The 21,847-nt window shown below is 41.0% G+C and overlaps 1 non-coding gene across 1 annotated transcript; it reads left to right on the top strand.

The window, feature by feature from the left end:
- Positions 1-13,971: 13,971 nt before the first annotated feature.
- On the top strand, positions 13,972-14,062 carry trnar-ucu (transfer RNA arginine (anticodon UCU)). Its single transcript is given in 2 exon segments — positions 13,972-14,008; positions 14,027-14,062. It is a non-coding gene; the product is annotated as a tRNA-Arg (tRNA).
- The last annotated feature ends 7,785 nt before the right edge of the window (positions 14,063-21,847 follow it).

A 21,847-nucleotide genomic window follows, 5' to 3' on the forward strand; every position in this document is an offset into this window, starting at 1 on the left:
TGAAGCAATAACGTGTTTCGGAAAATCACAGGCTTTATTCCAAAGCATGGGGGCTGGTTCTTTTCAAGTCTAATGGTTACATTTTGGCTAAGTTATGCACAAGCAGGTTATAACTGGCTGTGGTAAATGTTTTTTTACGTAGTGCATCACACCATGACAACTGAACAAATGTAGTTGTGAACGGAGTTCCTACAAATGGTGAAACAAAATTATTTGTTGAATTATTTCAAAAGACGAGAAGAGAACTATCAGAACAGCACATTACACAACCTGATAAATCACCAACTGCATCGGAAGAAACCAATATAAGCACTGCTTTGCATCCACAGGCCAGTGTTGAATTCGGTAAGGAAACATTTTACTGTCCCTCGGATTTATAAGGAATAGATGAGTCACCTACACGGCCAAAATTGCAGGCATTTGCTTTAATTTGTGTTAAATCCCAAAGTTTTTCATCACAGCGGTGGTATGAGAAGTATCGCTGGATGGAATACAGCATAGCCAGAAATGCAATTATCTGTAGATATGCAGGCATTTGTTCTGATTCCCACACCGAAGAAACATTCACTAAAAATGGTTTTAAAGATTTTAAGCATTTGAATCAGAGCCGTTCAAAACATGAAGCAAGCAATTGGTACTGTCCATCCGAAGGTTACAGACAAAGCCACACAGAAACATTTTTAATCGGTTAAATCGGGATTCCAGGAAGGCTTATTTGAGAGGAATTGTGATTAAAGCTGTGACTGACATTCTGATGTACTGCACAAAGCAGTGAATTCCAATCAGGGGTCTCAGAGAAGCTCTAAATAAAGGACATTTCTCTGAGCTATTTAAAGTAAACATGATAGTGAAATACAAACCTGTGTTGAAGAACTCCGCAAAAATGCAACACTATGAGCCCTGATACTCCAAAAGAGCTACTGCTTTACCATCACGCACACCTCATCACAGGGTACATTTCATGACCAGCATCAGTTCAGTATAGACCAGTGTCTCTATGGTTACCTTGTCCCAGTACAGACAAGTGTGTCTCTATGGCTATTATTATTATTATTATTATTATTATTATTATTATTATTATTATTTCTTGGCAGATGCCCTTATCCAGTGCTATACAAATTGCAAGAATACAGTTAAGGCATCAAATATTACAAATACAAATTTACATTGTACAAAGCAATTCAAAATATAATACATTTTACAACTTCCAATTTACACAGGTAAGTACAGTAAGTTAGGTCATACATCCTGGAACGTAAAAGCTAAGTGCTCTCAAGATGTAAGGTCACAGTCAAGGGTTACGGGAAAGGGAGCAAGGGGGAAATCAATCAATAATACAAGTATTAGTAACACAAGAAGCATGATCAAATGCTGTGAAGTGCTATCTTCCAGGGAATAAAAGGACTAATACGTAAAATTACTAATGGTTACCTATGTAGAAGCCCCAGTATAGAACAGTGTCTCTATGGTTACCTATGTAGAAGCCCCAGTATAGAACAGTGTGTCTCTATGGTTACCTAATCCCAGTATAGACCAGTGTGTCTCTATGGTTAGCTATATAGAAGCCCCAGTACAGAACAGTGCGTCTCTGTGTGTAGAGTCACAAACACACAGAGGGAATTCTAGATGGGCAGGAACCAGAACCCTTGGATGATTTAGAGCAAGAGAGGGAGGATTCCCCTGTTGTGAGACGCTCCTAGAGATATAACAAGGGTACACTTCCAGTAAGCTTAATAGAAGGGTATTTACAAAAAATATGCAGTGTATTGTCATTATAGATCACAGACCCCTTAAAAGGTATCCTGAAATTGCCTTGAATGTTTTGATATATAACCTGTATTAATTCAGCAGGTTTTCAACAGGGGGGATACTGTAAGGGATACTACTTTGTTCAGAATACGGTATTGTTACATTAAGAACACCAGAGAGGTCTAATGTAATGGATGGCTTCGCAAACCAACTGAATTACTGAATCGCCTAACCTGCTGTCCAATCGGAATGTAGCTTTCTCGAGAAAAAGGGTGGGCTGTAGTTCGGGAAGAGTAGTCGCCATGATTAGTTGAGTGTGCAAATTGGAGCTGTGTAGTGTGCAGAGGAAATAAACATGTTTTTTATATGAAAACAATGAACTTTGTTTTTGAACACTGGCCTGGAATTGTGTATCTTTTCAAGTTTTTTTTTAGAAGAGACTGTTCTAGGTGCAAAGTGAACGGGACCCGTGTGACACGCAGTTAAGGAGAGCCCGCGTTGAACTAAGATGACTACAGTGAGATTTCCTGGACAAAGCTCGGGCAAAGGATAGCGCAGGGTGCACCTGCACCTGAGTTTTTGTCAAAAAGCATTGTGATCAGAGAAGGTAAAAAGGGAAAAACGCAAGTAAGCAGCAATAGCATTTTCTTTCTTTGAAGCATAGCATGACCATAGTTTTTCTATTGTATAAGTATCTTGGTGTAGGGGTGTCTCGCCTGTCCTGTAAGATTCGGGAGGGTAGGAATAGTTTAGTTATCCTCTCTGTTTACTTTTTGTGTGCCCCATTACTGTTAGTTCAGGTAGCCATTGTGAATTTAAATCTTGAACCCTACTTTGCCAAATTAGGTCACAGCTATACTTCGGTATGTAAAAAAATATATAACGCAGGATGGGCACATACCTCAAATTTGGGGGGTATAGGGACAAACTGTGTTGGGGGCGCGGACTTAGATCCTTTAGTTTCTCATCCATCCAAGATATCTAGCTTAGAACCCCTACAACAGCAGGACATTTACTAACTCCTCGTTACATATGGTTACCTATGTAGAAGCCCCAGTATAGACCTGATGCTGATGAAGTGAGGTCCGGGGGAGCTGGGGGGCTGCGAAAGTGAGGTCCGGTGGGGTCCAGGTTTCCTTCTTTGTTACCATCACTTAAGTTTACAAAGTGATCAAACACAAAGGCTTCTCTGACATTGTGAAAGTGTTTGTCCAAATCAGTAGGCAGTGGGTCCTCAGCCAGTCCAGGTTCAATCACAAAATTAGGGTTCTCAGTAAGAGTCCAAATCAAAAACGCAAGCAATCCTTAAAATATATATATATATTAACACAGTCAAAACCACCACAATCTTTCTACCCAACAAACAAGGAGAGCGAGGTAGGTCCTTATATAGTAAGTTTTAGAACAGTGGGTAATTTAAGATGGTTCTTGTGATATATCCTTCCCAACAAGAGCGCAGGACTAGGACACTGTCTTGTATGAGTGTCTGTTAGGTGGATGAGGAACTCATTGGCTGAGATTCAGATAATTATTACAAAATAAATTTTTCAGCACTTCCAAATCTCACAGCCACTGCAAATCTCGCAGCTGCTGTTTTATTTTTTCAGCAGTTGCACTTCAGGGCCACCGTAAGAAAGAAACTAGGTGTAACTCAAGTAACAGAAAGGTTGAGTACTTGTATGGTTTAAACGGGTCCACTGTGCCATCCTTAATGGACAAGTTTTCGGTCCAGAAATGTACCAGCTGAATGTCTCCATCCTGCCATCGGCTCCAGTGCGTCTCTTCAGTTTTCTGTGTCATTGTGCCCGCACCGTGTGAGTTCACCCGTGCACATGTTGCAGCAAACTCTCCAGTGTAAATTCAATGTAAAGTGCTCCTTTACTTTCCACGGGTGAAGCTGTTGCCTCTCTCAAGGTTTTTTCTAGTAGCTGCGCCCCAGGTAGACCCAAGTAATCGACGATTAATTACATTTTAAGATTTTATTCGATTTTAATCAACTTTATCGCTAAGTCGTTGGCAGCCCCGCTGTCGCTGAGTACTACTGTATCTGTAAGTGTGTTTTAATGACGAGGCGGCTAACGCCAGATGGTAGGTGATTGGATGTCGTACCAAATGTACCGCTGCAGCACTGGGTCATGAACGTCATTCACGGTTCTTGTAGTTTTCATTGCCTTCTCGGTTAATTGCGACAATCCACAACCGAACTACATTTCCCACATTTTCTAACGTAATAATGATTAGTGTAAAATATAATTATTATCAAAATCCTGTCAATGTAGTGTTTACTTATAGAGTTCAAATATTGTATATGCACTGTGCGCCCAAATTGTATTTCACACTCGCACAACATTATTTTCACTCACAAATTCGAGCATAACGCTCACACTGTAGAGCCCTGGGTTACCTATGTAGTAGCCCCATATAGACCAGTGTGTCTCTATGGTTACCTATGTAGTGGCCCCAGTATAGACCAGTGTGTCTCCATGGTTACCTATGTAGTAGCCCCAGTATAGACTAGTGTGTCTCTATAGTTACCTATGTAGTAGCCCCAGTATAGACCAGTGTGTCTCTATGTTTACCTATGTAGTAGCCCCAGTATAGACCAGTGTGTCTCCATGGTTACCTATGTAGTAGACCCAGTATAGACCAGTGTGTCAGGAAAAGAAAATTGTTGAAAATATTGTCAATTTGTATTATTTAAAACTGTAACAAACTTTGTTATTTCTTATTTAATTTGCACTCACTGTCACTCAATGTTTTGTCAATTTGCTGCATCATTCAGGCTTCTAAATGTGCTGTATTTGAACAATACCACTTAAAACACATGAAATACAGAGTATTCAAATTCCAGCTGCCATTTGGCCTGAACTGTAATACTCATTATTAAGAAGTCACACACATTGAGTGACATTGCCTTCAAGAATCAAAACATTTCATAAACATGGAACCATCGATCTTCATCGATTTTTACCAATCATTGTTTCATTATCAATTCACATCTGATTCATATACTCCTGAGCATTCTGAGGCACAACGTGAAAAGTAAATTTTAAAATCAAAAGTCTGAGAGTAGAACATCAACTGGACTAGAATCTCAGCCCTCATTAAAACAACAATCCATTCAACAATAGGCTAGTCATAGGCAGGACCATACTGGACTAGACCCAAAGAGAAACAGTTCCCACTGACTAGTGACTGACTAATGCAAGCCAGCTTGACTACTGTATAATTAACAGACTTCTCACTACGTTTGACACAACATTTGGCACAATGTGACAATTATAAGTCTAACTCTATAATACAGTCCATCTAATAGACCAGAGACACACTGGTCTATACTGGGGCTTCTACATAGGTAACCATAGAGACACACTGTTCTACTACAGGGGTCGATCTTAACGCGAGCCCGCTTGCCAATGGCTAGTGCAGCTCGCTGCGGGCCAGTACAGATTCTCTAGAACTAGTCCGTGTGGCTAGTGCATATTATCTTACGTTTTACAGCTGTTACGATTTAAATCCTCAGATTTTTCCTCGGTGCGCTATTCGGTGCGCTAGTTTCACGAATGCGTGCAACTGACAATGTGCCAGCGGTTGCGTTCGGTTTGTGTCCTCCAGCCTAACTCCGGTAGTATTTTATATAGAAATGTACTGGAAACGATCGCTACTAGCGCACGTCAAGATGTAATCGAATGTACCACTTGCAGCAGACAACAGAGGCAGTCTGTGGAGTGACCAGAGCATCATTAAACGTGAGTATAATCCTAAAACAAAGCCAAAAGACAAGAAAACGTGTGTATCAATCCTTAAATACAGTTGCATAGACCATAAATAAGCTACGTTAAAATACAAGTAAACGTATAGAGTGATATTGTGCAGTTAGGGACGGGCCATTTGGTATAGGGGGGGGGGTACTGGATTAAACTGAAGAAACCTTGTACATAAATCCTTTAACACAGTTGCATACACCATAAATAAGCAACACCGTATTTAAGTCAATATATAAGCAAACATATATGATATAGATAGTGATATTATGGAGCTAGGGATGGGCCATTTGGTTTGTTGGGCGCTCACTATGGGTCGACCCTGGTGAGCTGTGGTGCAGGTGAACGTTTCTCTCTCCTTATTTCCCTTTCTTCCTTTTCACTCTCGTCCTTTCTTGTGTTTGGTTTCAGCGCAGGGCACACACCCTGATTTCCAGTAACCATTCTGAACCGTTTTATTTTATTTCTCCAGGTATGGTGAGGACAATGACACTTTTAAAGTGGAGAGTTTCCCCAGCAGCGGCGATGATGACAATAACTAAGGAAGTGACGAGTGCCACAGAGAAGGTGACGTCAGACTACCACTCGGGCTCCACCTCGGTCTAAGACAGCAGCACCTGGGATGCCCAGCACGCCCCCCCCGCCACCCACACACACACACACACACACACACACACACACACACACACACACACACACACACACACACAGTGTACCGGTACTGAGCCAGCACTGTCCCCAGTCCCCTGGATCCAGCGATAATATAGAGAGCACAGAATTCAAGTGAGAAAAGTAAATTCGGATAATTGTGAAAGTCTACAGAAGCCCCCGCACTGCGACTGTCTGTTTACTCTGATGGTGCTCAATTCATGTTGCCGTTCTAGACAAGCGGCCTGTGTCATTAATGCTGGCTGAACACGGCTGATCGTGGCACAGAGCGCCAGCAATTGTGAAAAGGCACATTAAATGGTTATGGTTCCTTTCATCGCTTAGCTGGCTTGCCCTGTGTGATAAATGTCAGAGCTTTTATCGAGATCATGTATTCTACAATTTATGACAGTTGAGCAATAACATATAAACTGTTTTGCAGGCGCCTGATTTTGTGTGCCAGCCTGTTCCAGCATGGCAGCAGCTACCCAGGAATAAGTGTGTTCTGTACATAGCGTAGTGCTTTGCCAAACATAGTGCATTGTTTCTCTGACAGCAGATGGTGAAAGTTATCTAATATGTAAACATTGGTACAGGATTAAGTTAGTAACTCAAAGGTGTTGCCCTTTGGGTCAGATTGCAACACAAGTGGAGGATACGCACTAAATTGCAGCCTAGTATATAATTTCCTGGGGGATTGTACACACCTGGGGCTTAAACCAATCAATTAGCAACAAACAAATGATCCGGAGGTCTGATATAGAGCAGAGGAACAGCTTTCCAAAGCCCAGTGGGTCATAGGGAACATGTTGCCTTTGTGATTGAAAGATGCTTCTTAAATAATGCTCAATTTGCTCTGCTTGTGCAACCAATGCATATATTGTTAGAAAGTGAAATTGATACGCGGGATACTCATTTTGCTGCCCTTATCCTTGTAGAATTTGTAATTTGTGTTCAGATCCTTTATGGAGAAAAAAATATGACATTCAATGTGCATCAATTTACTCCTCTGGCCTCAAATGTCAATAATTGGGGAGCCCTGTGAGCACATTCTGCTTCTTATTTTGAAAATGGAAATGGAAAGCTTGTTAAGCTGTTGAGGTGCACCACTACACAGTTAATATGTTTATGCTGTCAAAGACTCTCCATTTAGCAATCTACACAACATTACTGAGAGGGTATCGAATTTCTGTAGCAAATTAACTGAACCACCAGTTTTTTTTAAAAAAGGAAAATTAATAAAATCGTCTTGAATGGTTCAAAAACTGTACTCCTTGGTTTAAGTACATTTGAAGAAAGAAAAGAATGAAATTATTAGAAGGGAAACCACAAAACTTGAGACAGGGGTGACAGGTAGCGGTGATCTGGGGAATCCATGCAGCAGGTCCGACAACGAGACACTTGGCACCGGCAGCACATGCTTCAGTGCTCTGGGAGTGTTTACAGCCTGTGAGTTTAACACTTCATGACCGACAGCTGCCCTTCATGCCAACACAATACACATCAACAATGACTTTCATCACCATGTTCATCTGGACACTCTGCACTCAGGGTGGGAATTATTTTGATTTTATTATTTCCATTTTGTATGTATTTCTTTGTAATATCTAAACAGGCACACATCAAACTCATAGACCAAATCAGATTGTTTTCATGTATATTACATATATATGTAAGCATTATTTGTATTCTTCGTTTCCAGAATCCAGCGGACAGTATACTGTGACTCAGACTCCATCAGTGAAATCTGTTCAGCCAGGAGAGACACTCACTGTGACCTGTAAACCCAGCAGTGCAGTGTATATTAACAACATCCTACACTGAGACCAACAGAAAACTGATTTATTTTGCCACTACCCGTCAGTCTGGGATCCCCATTATAGTGTTGGGCTGTGGTGAATGAGGGCCCAGAGTGTGAGCCATCTCTGAGTGACTGTGCTACACTGCTCCACAATATCACAATATGTACTGCTGGTCATAGCAATACAACAATAACAATACCCTGCACACAACACATGCCCTTAATAAGGTCCTTCTGTGTCAGAGGGCAGCCTGAGACACGTCTTGGAATCCAGCATGACTTCACTATTGACAAATAGTACATAGATTAAAAAAAAAAAGTTTCTACCTACTTTAGTCAGCTAATGTGTCACCTCACCCCTTTCTAGAAAATAAAATGATATTTGTTACATCAGTAATACTTGCATATCATATGAAAGAGGGAGACTGGGACACAGATTAATCTGATTAGACATTAGTATTAAACTGGGATCTCTGACAGGGGTAAAAATAGAAGAAAACCAGGAAAGTGTCCCACCCCTATCAAGTCCCACCTGTGTTCACAGCTCCCAACTCATCTAACTCTGTGACAGGATTTGGATGAAGGAAGCTGCTCTGCATACCTGTCCTCCCCGAGGTAACTGGATTTAAACTGCATTTTAGGTAACTTTTGTTTAATCATGCTGACAATGGATTTTATGTATTTTTTTCTTTGTTTTTATCCATCTTTAAACTATTGTTATATTATGATTTGTAACGTACAATAGTTTTAAAAGTCATCTGTCTAATTGCCACTTGGTGAACGGGTAGTTGGGGTTTCTTATTTGAATGGTTTCTTTTTTGGAGTTGAGTTGTTACAATGATCACGATTTGTTTTCACATTTAGAGTTTGGTTTGTAGTGTGGTTTATTTGTTTATTTTACTTCACTAACCCCAGTTCGCCTGTGGCATTTAAGATGAATAATTATTGAATCGTTTATTGCATATCCTGCTTTTATTCTTGGATTTTTGCTTGTAATAAACTGTTAAACATTTTGTACAATTTATTCCGGTCTCTGCTTACTTTTATTTGATTAAAAAGATCTTGTAGGGGGAAACCTGAGTTGTGCGCATTATATCTAAAACTATTTGGGCGAAACGAGTGGCATGGTCAGTAATTTAGCCAAGGGTAGAGTGTACACATCAGCCACCTGGTTACAATTATTATGATGCACAAGACAATATGAATTATTGTGAAAAAAAATATATATAGAGAGAGTCTGCCCATGATGACATCTGTCTAGGTCACTCACAGCAATAATTGCCCTCATAGAAATCTTGCACAGCGTCAGGGGTGGCGGCGGGGTATGGCTTGGTTAGGCTACAGCCCCACTTTAGCACCACCATGGAACAACCAAGAATATCACCGAGCAGAATAAGTGCCAGCCAGTTCCATTTGTGTCACTGCGTCATTGCTGCGTGAGCATGCAGTGTAGTGATGCAGCGCATCACACATTACACTGATCTGAGTCAAATTAGTTAACGCTAGCTAGCTATGTAAGTTGGGAAATTGGAACATTGTTAGCATTATTATGGATCGATCCAACCACGACAACCGGCAGATTGTTTTCCTTTGAAAACGTAAATGCCGAGTTTGAATATATTTTAAATAATAGGGTTGATTTGGAAACTGTGCTGACTTTGTCGTGTTTTGTGTGGCCTCGGCGGCCACCTCTTGTGCTCCGTTAATTACTGTAGCGCTCTCTCTCTCTATCTGTCTCTCTCTGTGTCTCTCTATATCTTTCTTTGTGTGCGTCTGTGTGAGGGGAGTGTGATGCGTGATGTACAATCCGCTGGGTTTGCCAGACAATGTGAACGACTTTAAATAGCATGCATAGTAATTATTGCCTGAACTCAGTAGTAGTGACCGTCCATGTCTGTTGCTCTCGATGTAATTTTGCGTGTGAAAAAAGGAGTCAGTGCAATCGTCTAACCCAGTGGTTTTCAAACCGGTCCTGGAGTACCCCCTGCCCTGCTGGTTTTTGTTCCAACTGCAGCGTACATTTTGTTGTCTCAAATTTGCATAGTAGTTATGCTAATCAAATATAATTTTGCTTAGCAACACGAGTTGCTTGATTAGCAACTTAAATTGGTCTACCAATTATCAAAAGTGGTGATTATTTGTTCTCACACAAACCCGCAGCGCAGCCAAGTACTCGGATATGGGCGTGTCTGGTGTAATTGGAAAGCTACAGCCCTGCCCTGTATGAGTGACAGACCCGCTGGCCAATGAGGGACGGGTTTCGGGTAACAGGGCACGGAGTGCGGGCCGCCTCTCGGGCGTCACAATAAAAATAAAAAAATACGCGTATCTTAAAGGGGAGGTACCTCAGCATTGCTTATACGCATTTTCGATGCTTGATTTGGGACGGAAAAACGTATTTTAATGCATCGCAGAATCAGCGAATCGATGAAGAAAATACATCGCAAATGGAGGTGAATTTGTCTCACTTTTTGCGATGTGAACCCTGACAAAATGTTCACAGCAACTGAGGTCTTAAATTGCTTAATTGAATCCTTAATTGACCTAACAAAGCAATATACCATTCAATTAAGTAATTAAAACCTAAATTGGAACAAAAACCAGCAGGGCAGGGGGTACTCCAGGACCGGTTTGAAAACCCATGATCTAACCCATAGCAGCCTAATGCGTGGTATTTCGAGCTACTGGGAAGGGTGCTATTTTATTGTGTATGTATTCACACTGAAATTCAGACGTTGCATTACGGGTTCGCCATCCCTGCCATAGTGTGTGTGTGTGTGTGTGTGTGTGTGTGTGTGTGTGTGTCAGTCCGACAGAGCAGAGCAGCGGCTGCAGCTGCGTGATTTCCAATGACACCGACACGTTCAAAAGAACCGTAACGTCGGAGCTCATCAATACTACAGTCTTTAATCATTTAGCACCGGGGCCCGTTTAATACCGGGTTAGTACACAGCCCTTCTCATGGCCAGTGAAGCAGTGTTTTTTTGTCTTATCTAGTGAAGTGAATGTGCTAACGTTATTTAAAGGTTAAGCTTTCTAGCTGACGTTTTATTTGCGAGTCTACCAGCTCCTCACTTTTGCCATGTTCAGCTTCGCCTATCATACCTGGTGTTCATGCTTTGCAAGAAATGTGGCCATTGCCTCTCTGCTTCTTTCGATTCCTTTTCCTCTCTGTCCCCTGATTTTTGCCTTTGGTGAGGCATTTTGACTCGCTAGTCAGTTTCCGCATTGCTGAGCTGCAAAATGCACATCAGTGTGTTCCGCACATCTGACTGGCCAAGTGTTTCGACCGCACCATTTTCACAATAACAGCGGGGGAGTGGGGTATCAGATGTCCCGCTGCGTGAGGCTTCCTCTAGTTCAACTGCGTGTTGAGCTTTCTTTTCATACTTTCCCTACCATGGAAGATACTCTCAAAAAGTGGATACAAAATATTTGGTGTGAGCAGTTCAGCATAACCCCTCATACTATCGTCTGCAGTCGCCACTTTCAAGAAGAAGATATGAGTGAGCCTAAGCTCCAGGCTAAACGGTCCCGAATTAATAAATTGGACAGTTTACTGTACAACCATGATAATAAGAAATCAATTCTGTACAACATGAAAAACAGGACAAAAATCATTTCACTGATTCTAGGATTTTGAAAATGGGGCGGGGGCCATAAGGAGGCCATGATTATTACAGAGAGGTCTGCTAGGGGGGTCTGGGGGCATGCTTTTAAAATTGGTTTTAAAAACTCAGTTTGTAAGTCAAGATTGAAGCAAATTACAAGGATAAGCTGGGCTATTCATAACAATCCAGCATTAATGTACCACCATATTTGCTACCATTTGCTAGTGACAAATGTATTTTAAAATGAACACAATAGACAACGGTGATGCCTTCTTGCCATGAACACAAGACAATACAGACAACTTTTCCACCCGCCTCACCCCCAAAAGTGCTTCAATATGGACACATTCCTTGAGCATGTGTTCAGTGCAAGAGGGAATGGTATTAGTGAACAAAATAGGGTCCCCTTAATATGCAAAAATAAAGAAAATGCCTGACTGGAGAGAATGGGTACACAACTCCCCCCAACATCACTAGAATGCATCTTTAACACTGTATGTTAAGAAGTACCTTTTACAACAAAGTGTTATGACGTCAAACAAGTATTTACATGCAAAACAAAATCTATGTATTAATGTCTGAACAATAAGTTATGAGTGTAACATTCAATCCCTGGACCCTTATGTAACATTATATACTGTGCAAATATATACAAATAGGTCAAATAAAAAACAGCACTTATTTGTTCAATACATGGCAAAAAGGTGCTAAAATGATTTACCAAGAAAAGAACACAAAAACTTGTGAGCTAAAACATATTTTTTTAACAATCAATAACAAACAATAAATAACATTAACGATTAGTATTATTTTTACTAAAAAGAAAATCATATTTGTTTTAGTTAATATGATTAATGTATATAAAAAGTATTTACTTTGAAAAACCACACTATTAAATGAAAATACATTTTAACACTATAACAAGGTAATATAGTACAAATATAACTGAAGAAACAGTAACAGCTAAACACTCAAAGATAGAGGAGGAGCAACCTCCTCTGCCTCTGTGGACCAGCATCCTCTGATGTATGGTAACCCTAAACTAGCTATCACCATTCATCAAATTGTCAGTGTCATAGCAGAAATAAAATCCAGCACAGCAAGAGTATTTCAATGGTCAACTTACTGCGCACTGTCTGGTCCTGAGACTGACCTGCAGTGCGCATTGGAGAGCAGAGCGCAGCAGCAGGTGTGTTTGATCCAGAACTGCTCTCTCGCACCTCTATGCACCAGCCTCCTCTGGTATGTAGGTAGGTAGCAGTGGCCACACTGAACACAGGGCCCGATCTGTAATCAATGTATACCAGTGATGGCACCAGTGACTTTTCTAGTCTTAAACCCCCCCCACCAAGAATTGGGTCTGAGTTCATGGTCATTGTGCTTGTACATTAGTGTATGCGTACAGTTACAATTTACAGTATCCTTGTATGTGCTCGCTTTGCTTTGTGGAATGATGTTCGTTGCTTTATTGTTGTGTGTTTCAGATGATCATTTTATCATTTTCAGAGTTAACATAACTATAGATTCAGCAATAATTTGGTGTTCATATGTGTGTAGTGTTATCGCTATTCAATATAGTGTGCCCAGTGTGCATAATGAGAAACATGTTCAGCTCATCTGCTCTGATGTTATGGATATCAAAAATGTCAACCCTCCACAGACACACACACACAGAGACACAGACACAGACGCACTAATAGGGACAAATTTTACTCCCTCAATAAACAGGCGGACAAGGAATAATCAGGACCTGATTTAACTGAAATAATACCAAAAAAGTTTATTGAGCTACAACGAAGCGCTCCGGAGATGGTCACTGGGCAAGACACATCTAAAGTTTTTCTAAAGAACTTGCTATCATATACAAGAGGACTCCCTTTGGTTTCTGGGCAACTAGATGATGGTAATGAGGTACCTCAAACTTTAACACACACGTCTCCTGTGTCTTACATTATGTTCTTTCTATGTCCTTGGATGAAAATGTTTTTCTAAAAATCACCTGCACAGAACTACTGTACCTGTCCTCTCCGGAGCCATACACAAAGCTTAAATTCATATATGGGTTACACAATCTTGCTGCAACAATGGTGGGAATATAATATATTTGGCACTCAGACAGGGCACTGTCCCACATCACACACAGAGACACACACACACAAGCACAGACACACACAGACAGCCAGACAGACACAGACAGTGTGCTTGACAAATACTTCCCCTCACAGTCAAGTCAACATGAGCCGCATTATCTAAAAGAAGAACCCATCATTTCCTTTTGTGTCAATATCAGCGAGACAGGGATTAAAAAACACATCTGAAAATGCTACTTCTACAAGCACGCTGAGATGCCCCGTCATCAGTAGGCGTGCAGAACAGTATGGTGACAAATGTCTTGTGTGGCTCTGTGGCGCAATGGATAGCGCGTTGGACTTCTAGTGAAAAGGGCAGTGGTCATTCAAAGGTTGTGGGTTCAAGTCCCACCAGAGTCAGTGCTCACTTCATGAAACTTAGAGCTTGCTGGGCTTCCTCGTGACAGCCAGAGGTATCTTGCAGTCAAGTGCCTCGCTGATGCCTTCACTTTTTACTTTTCTGGAATGCCAACTTTGTCCCAAATCCTTGCTTGACTATCAAGACCTCATACGCTGCTTCTTTTCCTAGCCACTGTCACTGTACCAGTCCCCCTCCGTGTCAGTTGCATCTCCGGGAACAGCTGGATCAGGTGGCCTTGTACTTAAGGCCATGGACTACTAAGCCGTTGTATTTTGCACCCGTGGCTTTCTATCCCACCATCGTTGTGGGCATTCCTTGTTTGACATTTCTTGACGACTGACGCCGTGTACGTCCAATGGACAGTTCCAAGATTCGCAAGACAGAGCTACTTGTGCATTATTGCCCGCTTAACCTGGCTGCCTCTCGAATGAGCAAAGCCATTTTACCAAATAGAAGAACCCATCATTTCCATCCGTCTCAAAATCAGCGAGACAGGGATTTAAAAAACACAACTGTAAATGCTACTTGTCAAATCACGCTGAGACGCCCGGTCATCTGCAGGCATGCAGAAGAGTATCTTTGTCGTACAGTTTTGTGGTTCTGTGCCACAATGGATAGTGTGCTGGACTTCTAGTGACACACACACACACACACACACACACACAGACACTACAATTCAATATTCAATGTGCAAACAAGTTTAGCCAGAAGAAACAGAACTCTTTCAATCAATAAATCATGAATATACATTACAAATCGATTCAGAATATGCATAATACAATGTAAAAGCCAGACACAGGGATGGAGAGAATCTCTGGTTCCGTTGGTGTCCGGGCTTTATTGTGGTTCACAGGGTAAACGGGACAAAATACAAGGGGTAAAAACAACCAAAACGAAACATCCACACAAAACAGGGTGCTCCGGGCAGTCAGGGTTGGGAGTGTCAGTACTCCTTCTCAGCGGGTTAGCTGCCTCCATCTGGGAAGGAGAGGGATTAAATAGAGAAGGCACAGCTGCCACTGACGTCACAATCGCCTCGGTGCTCATTGCCCGCAACCGTGAGTCCACAGCCTGTTAGCGAGGGAGTGACAACACAGCTGTGGCACATGAGCACCTCATCAGCAGACGTCAGCAGCAGCCGTGCCGTGACAGACAGCGGCCTGTCACATACAATTGTATATTTCCTGCATTCCGTTCCTGCACTCTCTCATTCACCCATTCTAGCTGAGGCAGCCAGTGAGCCCACACACGTGCTATCCCTTCCTCTTCCTCTCACTTCACTGCTATATCAGCGATGACATCATAGAAATCTCTCACCTGACAGCAATGACATTACAGAGCACATACATTATGTCTCTCGCCACACTGTCAGTGTTGACTTTCTCGCTCAGTATGCCAGCTCTCCCGGAAACACTGCAATACGTGGATGAGTTTGTACCATTTTTGGATGCTCTACCCTGCTGGGGCGGAGCTGTGATCCAGCTGAAAAGCAGGTCAGGCATGTGGGCACCTGGGCAGCGAAAGATGTATTCGTAATGAAGAGAAACCCAGGTCCAACCCTCCGGTCCAGCCACAGACAGCCACAGAAGTAGTATAGATGGCGGCATGACTTATTTTGAGAGCTGGAAGTCCCGCCCTCCCTATGAACCTTTGAACGGGAACTCCTCTCTCCTTCCCAGCACCCCCCTTGGGTTACCATTTGACCCTCCCTTGTCAGCCATCTTGGATGATATCGGCTATTTTGGATGTCAGCCATCTTGGCTGATATCGGCCATTTGTAAGGTCATAGGTCATCTGGTAAGATGGTAGCCATTTTGTTAGGGTGACATCCATCATGGTGAGTGTCCAAGTGCACCTCACCCTGCTGGTGTGGAGATGTAACGTTTAATAGCGTAAACTGTGTTTTTAAGGTTATATTGTTTTCATGATACTGTGTTGGAAAATTAAGAAATAAGAAAATAAAAGTTTTATATATTTTAGGTTATAATGTTTTATGATACTGTTTAAGTAAATAAAAAGTATAAGAAAAGTTATATATATATATATATATAGGTTATATTGTTTTATGAAACTGTTTTGGTAAATTAAAAAATAAGAAACATTTTAAATATATATATATATATATATATATATATATATATATAAGTTTATATAGAGAATAAGAAAATAGAAGTTTTAAATACATATATATATATATATATATATATATATATATATAAGATTATATTGTTTTATGATACTGTTTTAGTAAATAAAAAGAATAAGAAAAGTTATATATATATATATTAGGTTATATTGTTTTATGAAACTGTTTTAGTAAATTAAAAAATAAGAAAAGTTTTAAATATATATATATTTAAGGTTATATAGAGAATAAGATAATACAAGTTTTATATTTTATTTTAGGTTAAAATGTTTTATGATTTGTTTTAGTAAATTAAAAAATAAGAAAAATAAAAGTTTTATATATATACAAGATTATATTGTATACATTTAAGAAAAATAAAAGTTGTAAATACACATATATATTTTATTTTAGATTATGTTTGATTATACTGTTTTAGTAAATTAAAAAATAAGAAAAATAAACGTTTTATATATATTTAAGGTTACAATGTTTTATGATACTGTTTTAGTAAATTAAAAAGAAATATGAATATTTACTCAGAGTGGGATTTGAACCCACATGTGTTTTTAGTTTATATGTTTTATGATTAGGCTTAGGATGATACTGTGTTTGCAAAATAAAAAGGTAAGAAAAAATCAATTAAGAAATGTATAGACTTACATATATTGCATGTCATTACATATATATTTAAGCAAACACAGATAAACACACATACCTATATCTCTTTAGTTTATATTTATCAATAGACAATAGAGAACAACAGTGAAATGTATAGAATTATATCTGTACATTTTGACCAGCACTGTACTTATTATATTTGTTACATTAGTGAATGCTCAAACGTAGCCTTAACATGTATCATATTTAAGAATATACTGCATTTCATTCCATTACACACACACACACACACACACAAACATATATATATATCTTGTTAGGTTTTATTTATCAATAGACACTAAAGACATGCACACCACTTTTCTTAGAGAGACACAGTGAAGCACTATTTGTGAATACTCATATGTAATAAATAATATATGTATATATGATTTGTTTGTGCTTTAATGTATAGAATTAATAAAATACACACACACACACACACACACACAATGGTGACTTTTATTGTGACAAACAAGCATTTTACAACATGGAACATAGTCAGAAGTAGAAAAAGATACTCCATGAAATGTTTTATAGATACTTGTAATCATTAATTTCTTGTTCACAACACCAACATTGGACAGAAAGAAACACTGACCTGTACAGAGTAATGTCATTTCCAGCATATTCCATATATATTCTATTCAGTCTTTCACTCTTGGCTTCTTTTTCAAAGTTATACCAGGTTCTGGTGACAAAGTACATCAGGTATCTATTGTAAATAAAGTGAGAAACACTTAAGTTTCTATTCCTTTGGAAATACCTTATTTTTCAAACCTACAAATACATGGTGACAACTGCAAGCATGACACACATTACAAAACACAGAAATAGGGACCACATTGCAAGGATATAATAAGCACAAATAGTATTTTACTGCAAATTTTAAGTTTTGTAAAATTATTTATATAACTTCTAGGAGTAATCTGCAAACTACATAGTGAAAATGCAATCAGTCTTCAGGAAACACTCACAGCAGACTGAAATAAGCACAACGTCATATTTATATGAACCAAAACTGCATTCTACTAAACCCTGAAACTCTGAAAAATCACTACAAACTCTGTGTTTTGTAAAATGGCTTATTTCACAGACACAGAAACAAATAGGCTCACCCTCAACATATTCCAACACTTGTTATGATGTAAACTTAAAGGTTTACCAGTAGTACAGGGGTATTATTAATCTATTCATGCAACTTTTAGACACTTGTCTACTACAGAGCTAACAACTGCATTGATAGCGGGTAGCAGGGCTTTGACAATGCTGTGCGGTGGGGTTTAAAATGACTTTGTAGGCCAGGGCTTCAAAACCTTACCCCATTTTAACATTTTCAAATTAGCCTCCAACCCCTAAAATACTAAGACATGTTTTTTTGTATCATATGTATCATGTTGTATTACTATGTACATTAATGTGGTTTATAATTTTGATTTAATTTGACATAATTTTATCATATTTTTAATTACAAATTCATATATATAAATAACAAATACTATATAATAATAGTCATAATAATGCAAAAACATATTAAGCAATCATATTTTTACTTACAAAATAATATATATAAAATAACAATATCGAGCGTGGTATTGACGGTATGGAGAGACCCCGTTCCTCCTCCTCCCGTCCCCGCTGCTGTGCCACGTGTGGCCACCGCATGCTACCGGCTTGGAGTGGTGACGTGATCTGCCCCCTCTGTCAGGGACCGGACCCGCGGGGTCCTAGTCACGTCCTGAAAGACAGGGGGCGAGATGCTGCACCAAGATGGACCAGATCTGTGCCCTACTGGCTGCTCAAGGTTTATTTAGCCGCCCTCTCCTCATGTCATGTCAGGATTGATGGCGAGCCTCCGGACCCTCATTTTTTAGCAGCGCAGTTTCTGAAAGGTGCACGTAGGCAGAGGCCTACCCACGCTCCTTCTTTGCCCGCATGGCGCCTTAATGTAGTGCTGGACACGCTTTCTAAGGCCCCATTTGAGCCCTTGCAGTCATATGACTTAAGGTTTGCGTCACTGAAGACGGCATTTTTGCTGGCAATCACGTCAGCGAGTCACATGCCCTGTCTGTTCACCCTGTGTGTGTCCGTTTTGCAGGAGATGGTTCCAGGGTTACACTTTGACCTAATCCTGCATTCCTCCCGAAGGTGCTGTCTCCTTTCCATATCAACAGGCCTATTGAGTTGATGGCTTTCCATCCTCCACCCTTCTCTTCGGAGGAGGAGAGTAGGCTACACCTGTTGACCTGCTGCGGGCTCTCAGGTGCTATTTGAAGCGCACCAAGGACATTCGATGTTCGGACCAATTGTTTGTGGCCGGGCGCTTTCAAAGCAGTGCCTCTCGCACTGGATTGTGGACACCATTACCACGGCTTATGAGTCAACTGGAGCCCCAGTGCCTGAACACCTGGTGGCCTACTCGACTCAAGGTGTAGCCACGTCGTGGGCCCTTTTTCCAAGGCGCCCCACTGGCAGACATCTGTGCGGCTGCGAGTTGGGTCTTGCCGCACACCTTTGTTCGGTTGTACAGGCTGGACGTGACGGGCCCAGTTCCTTCTATTGGGAATCCGGTGTTGGCTTCAGCTGAGTCGCAGTAGCCTGTTAGGCACTGGCTCCTGGCTTTTCTATCCCTGTCTGCCCCTGTTGAGCATGCTTGGGAAAAGCAATGCAGAACCGTTATCCCTTCCTACCGGACTGTGACTTGTATACAGTTCATTCTATAGGTGGGAGTGCATGTGTTTTTTACACGTGTACCCCGCCATTGTACATAGTTCCTTTGTCAGCAGGCCTTGGCCCCTCCCTAGCTATACTAGCTGTGCTGAGGGCCGCTGCTGCTGTATTCAGCAGTAGGCTTTGAGTTTGCTCTTGTGCCCCGCTGTGTATATAGTTCATTTATTGACATCATTAGAGCATCTGTTGCCGCTAGCTTCCGCAGTGGGTATCCTGCTCCTGTGTCATGTGTGTGGTGCATGAACTGGCTCCTGCGCCCCGCAGTGTATATAGTTCTTTAGAATATACAGTTGAGCTTGTCCGCTCCTTATTAAGTTTAGAATGGACAACTGCTCCTGTTGTTAGCGAGGGCACTCGTGCTTCGCTATGTATATAGTTCCTTTGCCAGCAGTCTGTGGCCCCGCCCTAGCTATGCTAGTGCTGAGGCCACTGCTGCGGTGTCCAGCGGAAGGCACTTGAGTTGGTTCTTGTTGGTCCACTGTGTATATAGTTCCATTATTCGTAATTGAACTATCCAGCAGTGGCTATCTAGTCTGGGTAGCCCGCTGTATGTTGAGCACGGGCTCAACGGACTGCGACCTGTGCTTATATGGTGTGGTCTGGGTATTGGCCCTGCTCCTAGCCCTGCTAGTAGAGCAGGAGACTGCTATTACTAGGCTTCATGGTAGGCACAAGGTCTTGTTGCCTGTGGATACACCATTGCTTATTTCTTCCCAGTTCAGCGTGACTGTGGTCTTCGCGTCTGAGCAGCCCAGATGTGGCCCAAGGGGCCCCTGTGGTTCTATCATAGAGTTGGTACGGCTCCTAGTAGGTTCGCCTCGGGGCAGGCTCTCTTACCAGCTCGCTGCCTCCTCCCTTGCGACGGTTTGGTTATACTGTAACACCTCCCCCTTGGGCAGTGCTTCTGACTCGAAAGATAACGATAGGTTGCGTATGAAACCCCGGTTATCTGAGAAAACAAGCACTGCCCAAGGGTTGCAAGCTCGCGCGGGAGTTCAAGCTCCCGGCAAAAAGAGGAAGTCCTTGTGCAGACGTCACCTTTTATACAAACAGGAAGTGGAAGGGTCCTGTTTGAGTGACGGGCACAAGGGCCAATGGCAGCTTTGATAGACAAAAGTCTTCGATGCGTTCCAGCGATGCACGCTGAAAACCCCTCCCCCTTGGGCAGTCCTTCTTTTCTCAGATAACCGGGGTTGCATATGCAACCTATCGTTCTTTGTCTATGGTTAAATCCCTCTCACTTTGTAACTTTTACTAGTAAGTCAAATTGAGATTTTAAAAGTTGGTACATGTGAGTCAGAGCCAAGAAGGTTGAATTCAGACTGTAGGTTGTTTATGTACATGGGTAAATTACTTTTGCTAGCCTAGTATAGTACTATATACCAATGCTTTATTGTCCTTCAGGCTAAATCATTTTGTATACCAAACAATGGTGAGTGACATATTCTGAGTAATGTACTTAAACTAGTGCTAATCATGCTCTGAAACCAACCCATAGAGAACAAGGTGAAAACTGGAATTAATGGCAAAGCACAGCCATAAACAGTCAACATAATCAAGCCCAGTTAGAAATATAGATGTCTAATTATTTTGAGCACTAATCTTACATTTCATAAAGAAAAGCATTTAATTCTTAGCAATTGTTAGGTGTATGCTGTACGTATTCCAGTTAGTTCACTGTAATGACAGAAATGAGAAGTTCATTTCTTTAGCACACTCACGGAAAACCATTTATTTTTAAACAGTTACTAGATAGCCAGTTTAGGCCTTCATCTTAGTTATTTCTAATAGCAAGAGTGCTTAAAATTATTAATTGAATTATATATCTTTGTTCCCCCTTTTTCTTACTGCTCTCATAAAATAACATTTTATTCAAGCAATAACAGGGTAGCCTAAATATACAACATATCTTAAAGTACAAGGCATCTGAAAGCTGTGTATGGTCTCAATGCATTTGATGCGGAGGATTAATTCAACTGAAAATGGTCAAAACTGTGGACTTTTATTGAATGTTAAATTTGACAGTGTTCTCTCTTAAGGACCTGTTGCCTGTGGGACGTTGCTGCTTTGGTTGTGTCCAGTGCCATTTCAGATAAGAGAGGCTCTGCAGGACAAGCAGGACAGAAACCCGTCTCACAGACACTCTGCCTGCTCTGCATCTCCATTTCCCCTCTCCACCGCACACAGCTGAACGTTATTCTGAATCTTACACAGAGCGCTCAGCTTCTGACACTGATGGCAACATGGGGCCTGGCTCCGAGCCTGAGGA

This window comes from Amia ocellicauda, chromosome 12 (assembly GCF_036373705.1).
Source record: "Amia ocellicauda isolate fAmiCal2 chromosome 12, fAmiCal2.hap1, whole genome shotgun sequence".
Lineage (NCBI taxonomy): Eukaryota > Metazoa > Chordata > Actinopteri > Amiiformes > Amiidae > Amia > Amia ocellicauda.